Source organism: Myotis brandtii, unplaced genomic scaffold (assembly GCF_000412655.1).
Source record: "Myotis brandtii unplaced genomic scaffold, ASM41265v1 scaffold170, whole genome shotgun sequence".
NCBI classification, from domain to species: domain Eukaryota; kingdom Metazoa; phylum Chordata; class Mammalia; order Chiroptera; family Vespertilionidae; genus Myotis; species Myotis brandtii.
The window spans coordinates 36206-43620 of record NW_005356260.1 but is presented as its reverse complement, the minus strand read 5'-3'; positions in this window follow the sequence as shown (position 1 = coordinate 43620).

The window sequence follows — 7415 nt, the reverse complement described above, 5'->3', positions numbered from 1 at the left end:
GATGGGTTGAGCTGGAGCACCTGCTAGTTTGAACCAGCCCACCAGGAGTTGGGCATCTCCATAGAGAAATGATTGATCGTGGGACGGTCTTATGGGATCTGGAGAACAGATTTGCCAGAGCCCTGAAAATTGTTCATATGAAAATTATGGATTTCTCCTTGACATTTCCTCAGTATTGGATGCCTCTCTCCTCCTTGCCAACAGAAATCACTGCAAGGGGAGATGCAAAGAGTGTGGCATTCTCTGAAGCCATGACCAGTGGTTCAAATTTAAAGTTTGTTGCTGGATGTAGAGAGCCTCACTGAGATCCTTGTGTATTTGACGGTGGTAAATTATTTGAACTTGGCTCTAGGAGTCTCGCAGAAAAATTCTATTAGGTTTTCAATATCCACATTGTCAAGGAATTTTTGTGAGTGCATGATTCAGAGTTTAGACTCTTGGGACTGTGGTCCTTATGGTACTAGAAAGTGTCAAGGCTACTTATTTGACAACTAGAGGCCCAGTGCATGAAATTCATGTACGTGCGGGGGGGGGGTCCCTCAGCACAGCCTGTGCCCTCTTGCAGTCCAGGAGCCCTCGGGGAACGTCCGACTGCCGCGAAGGCGAGAGAGGCTCCTGCCACCTCCACTACGCTCACCCCAGCCGTGAGCCCAGCTTCTGGCTGCGCAGCGCTCCCCTTGTGGGAGCACACTGACCACCAGGGGGCAGCCCTGCATTGAGCATATGCCTGGTGGTCAGCTGTGCATCATAGCAACCAGTCATTCCACCATTCAATCGATTTACATATTAGCCTTTTATTATATAGGACAGCGGTTCTCAACCTGTGGGTCACGGCCTCTTTGGCGGTCGAACGACCCTTTCACAGGGGTCGCCTAAGACCATCCTGCATATCAGATATTTACATGACGATTCATAACAGTAGCAACATTACAGTTATGAAGTAGCAACGAAAATAATTTTATGGTTGGGTCACAACATGAGGAACTGTATTTAAAGGGCTAGAAGGTTGAGAACCACTGATATAGGATGCCGGTGACACCCAGGCATGGATAAGCTTGCAGTTTCATGTTCTGCTTAGCCATTAGTAGTGGGTTAATTTTAAAGTTTCATAAATAAAGGTTTTGAGATCCTCGCACATGACATGAGAGAGAAACATCTATCGGTCCCCTCCCAAATGTGCCCTGACCAGGGAAGGAACCCAAAGCCTAGGTATGTGCCCTGACTGAGAATTGAACTGGCAACCTTTTTGGTGTATGGCATGATGTTCCACCCAACTGAGCCATGGGCCTAGTAATTTTTTGCTAGATTTCAGAAATTATGACTTTTCGTGGTATTTGATGCTTTTGTACTTTTGTCAATATTCTTGAGTTTTGTTCTGGGATGTATTTAAGTTACTTGTTAGCAATTTGACCTCCTCTGGTCTCACGTTTAATTTCTGTTATGCAGCACTAGAAAAGCATTTAATTGGAAGCTGATTTTTTTTCCCCACCATTATGCCAGCAAAACCCTTCTGAGTACTCTTTTCAATGGACTGTTAATTATGAAGCTGTCCCTTATGGCTAGTGAGCACAGGCATTGTTTCCAGCCCCATGGGAGCTTTGTGTCTGTTCCTTATAATCCTTTTTTTAAAATTAAATGTTATTGGGGTGACATTGGTCAACATGAACATATAGGTTTCCTGTGTGGATTTCTAAATTATAAAATCTGTATATAGCACCATGTGCCCACCACCCAAAGTCAAATGTTCTCCTGTCACCTCATATTAGGACCTCTTCTCCCCCTAACCCCCTCCCTCTGGCTTTACAATGCTTTTGTTTGCCTCTTTTCTGATCTTTCATAGCTTCCTCCCATGCATGTGTCCACAGCACTTAGTTGAATACTGTAGAGGAATTCTTTGCCGAACTCTGGACTTTTCCTTCCGTGCAACTCTCACCTTATAGGCACTCTACCTTACTAAACCCTAACTGCCTTTACCTCTATGGGCTCCCACCTTCATCTCCTTCATTCAAGGACGGTGCTGGGCTCTGCAGGAGTTCCCCCTTCTGAATCTCTCTAGGCAGCAGACTGGGCAATAATGGGGCTGACTTTATTTCTCATCACTTATCACTGTCCCTTGGTACCTAATGTCTACTGTCTTCAGGGCTATTATCTTATATACTTGATTTTTAGTTGTTTTAAATGGGAGCTTATATCCGGTTCCTGTTACTTCTTCTTGGACCAGTGTTTCTGTTTTGACTATTCTGGGGTATTGATAGACGTACAGGGCATCTCAGCATCATATAATATGCTGTTCCCTCTGCAGAAAACACTGTTCTACATGTTGTTCACCTAATTAACACCTATTGTCCTTTAAGTCTCAGCCCACATACAACTTTGTTCAGAAGTTTGTCCTATGACCATCTGTTCTTTTCTAACTTCCCCCTTTTAGATGAGTTATGGTATTCTGCACTTATTCACAGCTATATTTCTATTTCCTGTCTTTCTTCACTGCTATATTATAAGCTCTATGAGGACAGAGGCATAGTTTTATTCCCTGCTGAAGCAAAGTAGGTTTAATAAATGTTTGATTGATAAATAAAAGATAAAGCAATTGTGTGTGGCAGAGATAATGGTACCTGGTGGGGAATGGGTATTCGGAATAAATATTAATTGTTGCTGGTGTGAATCACATGGTAGCTGATGAAAATTACTGACTAGGCTTATCTATAAGCATATCTGAGATATTTCATAAAAAAGTCCAGAAATACTTTGGGGTTGAGGACATTCCTCTACAGAGGAATGAGGTATTTCATGGCCAAATTGGGGGGGCAAGAAGAGTCAGTAAAATGTAGGTTATTATTATTGTAATTTTATAGGCTGGTGTGCTTGTAGTATATCATTATATACTACATCATAACATATAATTATTATAATACATATAATATATAATGTTATATAGGATAAACATATTTATATTAGTTTGTTGCTTGTTTTACCCTCAGGATGTAGCTCTATGAAACCAGGTCCTTGGTTTGTCCTGTTCTCTGCCCCATCCCAGATTCTAGGGAAATCTTTTGTACGTAGTAGGTCCTCAATAAATTTTGGTTAAATACATGAATACCCTTTGGAGTACTCCATTTTAATTTTGTTTAAGCAGTATGCTGAACTGCTATTTTTTTGTTTGTTTTTCTAAACACAATCAAGTGGAAATCAAATTACATTCTCTCTTCATTTTCTCATGCCTATAGGGAATCTGGCTACTGAGATTACAGTGGCTTAACTAGGGCTGCAATGTTCACCTGGTGGCAGCTTAACTTAATCGCAGTCAAATTACCTCTGAAGAAATTAACAGCCTTTCAAGAGCTGAGCTTGACAACGCAAACAGGTAGAAGCCCTAGGGTGTCTAGATGTCCACACTGCGCCTGGCTCGGAAGACGAGAGCAGCACTACATTAAACAGTGGGGGGACATCATTAAGGCGATGATTAAGCTGCCTTGTAGGGCAAAAATTATTCGGCCGAGAGGCGGCCATCGTCCTACCGAAAACATCACTGCTTTGTTACTTATTACAAATTTCTGGTGATTTTTTTCTTCCTAAGTCAAAAATAGTAATAGGAAGTATTACTGTCTCAACATGAAGGTGGGCAGGATGAAGACTAGAATGTGCAGAGCTGGGTGTTATAGAAGCAGTGAATGCACAAGGATTTATGGTAGATCTGTGGGGTCAGCTAAGGTCAAGTATAGGGTAGGGTGCTCAGTAGGGAGAGTTGAGCGCTGACCCTGAGAGGATCAGAGATATGGCCTGAAGATTAGCGGTCTGAGAAAGCATGTGTGGTATGGTGATGAGGGCAGAGTGAATAGTTTCCAGGGTGATCTGACTTAATCAAGAGAAGAACATCTTTCCCAAGAGCTGCTTTTAGTGAAAAGCTGAGCCCATAGCAGCTCTCGCTGCCTGGGTTGGGTACCACCTGGCTCCCCACTCCACAGCTATCTTGGCTCATAATGACAGCGAGTTCCAGATGAGAAAGGTTTGACTCTATCTCGGTATGGGATTTGATGTGTCTATCGGGGCAAAGCAGAAAATCAAATACCAGTGCATTCTCTATTCATGGTTGCTGTCAGGGCTCAGTGCACAGAACAGAAACCACTTTGGGCATCTTAAACAGAAAGGGACTTAATATGGGAAAGGGGGGGGGGGCTTCAAAATAATTGGAATTACTGCAAGAATAGAATCAAGAGTTGAAATTATTGAGCTCAAGGGCATAATGCGAGAGCTGCAATCCAGGGTCAGAAAGCCCCAGTCTCTGCCACAAATGCCTCTCGAGACCCATGACACTTGAGACTGGACACAGAAAGATGACATCTGGCTGCCAGTACTGTGTCTTGATTCTCATGTTCAGGACTTTGCCTGCCAGGGTGAACAACCATGGAAAGATGGACGCTGCCTTTTCTATAACTGCTGCTTATTTGGAAATGGACAACTTTGATTCTCTTATAAATTAATGGGGGAGGGTCATGTGCAATTGGAAATAAATGTCTGATAGAGTTGTTCAGTCGCTGGCTGGTGTCAGGCCAGCATCTCTGTGAAGCTCTTTGCTTAATGCTTGTCATTTCTTGTTTTAGCAGATGGCTGCCGGAGATCCAGGCTTCATGTCCACATCCCAAGGAGCAAGATATGAGAAAGGGGGAAAGATCCTGTCAGGTGCATTCATTCCTTTTCCCAACAAAGTACCATCCTCCCCAGGAGTGCCCTGCATGTGTGTCATTAGCCATAAATGTGTCCATCACGTGAACACTGTGAGCTTTCAAGGAGGATGCAGAAGCAACCATTCAACCAGACACCGTGACACCCCAAATAAAACCAAAGTTCAATCAGCAAAGAAGGGGGAAATGGATATTGACAATGTGACTAACAGTATCTAACTCAGTAGGATCCAACTCATTTTTCTTTATGTAGTGAACCAGGTTCCCGGAAGAGGAAAAAACAATTACTGATTTTATACAACAATCTTTAAATCACAGTTCATGGGACTGAGTGAAACAAATGCTAGCAAGAGACCCATGCCATCCTCAGAATCACTTTTTATTGCAATGAATAGTGCTGATGGGTTGAGCTCATTTTGGTAGCTGGATGCTTCCTACTCTAACAGAAATCTTGTCTCAGGAGGCTCCTCAGCTACATATGCAAATATATTCCTGTCAAACCCTAACATCAGTTTGACATACATGCTTCACCATAGTTGAACCCCTGTGGAAATTATTCAGGTGAAGAGTAGGGCAGACAGAGAGGATGACATTACACAAATGTGGGCAAGAGCTGACATCGTAAAGAAATAAAAATTCAGTATAAGTATAAGAAGCCATGGAGAGATTGGCTAGAGATAGGAAGGGGCCATGTCATGCATAGGCTTGTAGGTTAATGGTAAGGATTGAAGACTTCTCTCTAAGTATAATAGAAGCTGTTAAGATACTTAGCTCATATAGAGTGTGTATTTGTTTTTACAAACTTCACTGGTGCAGTCATCTCTGGGAAAAAACAATTTAAATGTGTTCAAATATTTTTGTACAGTTGAATAAGTACTTTGTCAATTTCAATGTAGTCAATGAATTACTTAGGTATCCCCAGCACCTCGCACATCTGAGGAGGAAAATGCAGCCGTGTATACCAGAGGAGCTTTCGGTGGAGTTCTCTCTCCCCGCCAATTGCACAGACACGCAGAGCTCTCTGGCAAGTAACCATCCCTTTCAGGGGGTGTGGTTTTTCTCTTGTACTTTTATACCATTACATAGGAGCTTCATTATCTGTGTGTTTCCCAAAGTACTGCACCTAGCATGTCTGTTAAAGAAACCATTGTGCATTCTGACACTTGAAGTTGATTACTTTTCATCAACCTTTTAAAGAAAATATTTGGCTTTCTATATTGGTAATGAGGCGGACGGGGCAGAGTGGATGGGAAGACAGCTGTCGCTTCAGTAGTCCAGGGGAGAGATTATGGGTATTCAGGTTAGGTTGTTGATGATGGACACAAACAGCTGTGAATGGTTTCAGATGTATTTTGGAAATAAAATAGAATTAATGATGAACTTGGTTCAGAATGGCACACAGAGAGAATAACCCTATATAATAAAAGCATAATATGCAAATCGACTGAATGGTGGAACAACTGGTCGCTATGACATGCACTGACCAACAGGGGGCAGATGTTCAATGCAGGAGCTGCCCCCTGGTGGTCAGTGCATTCCCACAGGGGGAGCACCGCTCAGCCAGAAGCCAGGCTCATGGCTGGCGAGTGCAGTGGTGATGGCAGGAACCTCTCCTGCCTCCACTGCAGGCGGGCGGTAAGGAGCAAGGGGTCCTGGATTGCTAGAGCCCCAGACTGCAAGAGGGATGTCTGACTGCCGGCTTAGGCTCGATCCCCAGGGGGAGTAAGCCTAAGCCGGCAGGTGGACATCCCCCAAGGGGTCCTGCACTGCAAGAGGGCGCAGGCCGGGCTGAGGGACCTCCCTCCACCCCCCAACTCTCCCACCCTAATCCATGAATCTCATGCACTGGGCCTCTAGTCTAGTATAATTTTGTAGTTGTGGGTAAAATAGTGTGGGCAGAGCACTGATTACACATTAATAATACCTGCTGCATGAATGAGAAAAAGGGGTACAACAGTCACAGCATGTACACGGCCTTACAGCTTTAAAATATTTAAACCTCACATCTTAGGATATTGGTAGGGCAGGGTTTATTATTCTACCTTCTTTACAGATGTGAAAACTGAGGCTCACTCTCTCATAGGGGACTGGTTAGTGACAAACATGTGATATAGAAAAGGGAGACGACAAGGCTAAAGGGAGGTGAGAATAGCTGTGGGCATGATGAAGTAAACTAGCATTATTGGGCTGTGAGGGCAATACGGAGGAGGCACAATGGGCTCTTAGCAGTGTGGCTGTGAGGGATTAATTAAATAAAAGACTTTGGGGGGTTGATTACTTTGGACTGTTGGGGCATTTTTGTTTCTACATGATTCTAGGCAGAGGTTGAATTCATTAAGGTATTATTATTAATATTGTTCGGCTACTGTCATTTCCTTGGGCATAGTTGTGAAAGGTGACGTGAGCAAAGGCTGAGTGGGAAAGCAGGGCATGATTGGGAGCTGTGAAAAAAAGGATTTGACCAGTGTTATGCTGGACTCAGTGAAAGACAAGGTTAGACAGGTCCACTGAATACGGGTTAGGAAAGGTCTGGAAAAAATGTGACTTGAAATCTTTACGAGCCAGATTTGTTAGAAACTGTCTCTCCCACTGAAAGAAATGTTATAAAATATAGAAAATTATTAAGATAAAAATATTCATAGTTCATCATTAAATTTTTTTAATATTTTAGGGTATTTCTTTTAGCCTTGTGAATAGGTGCATGATATATGTGTGTGTAAAAATAGCATATTT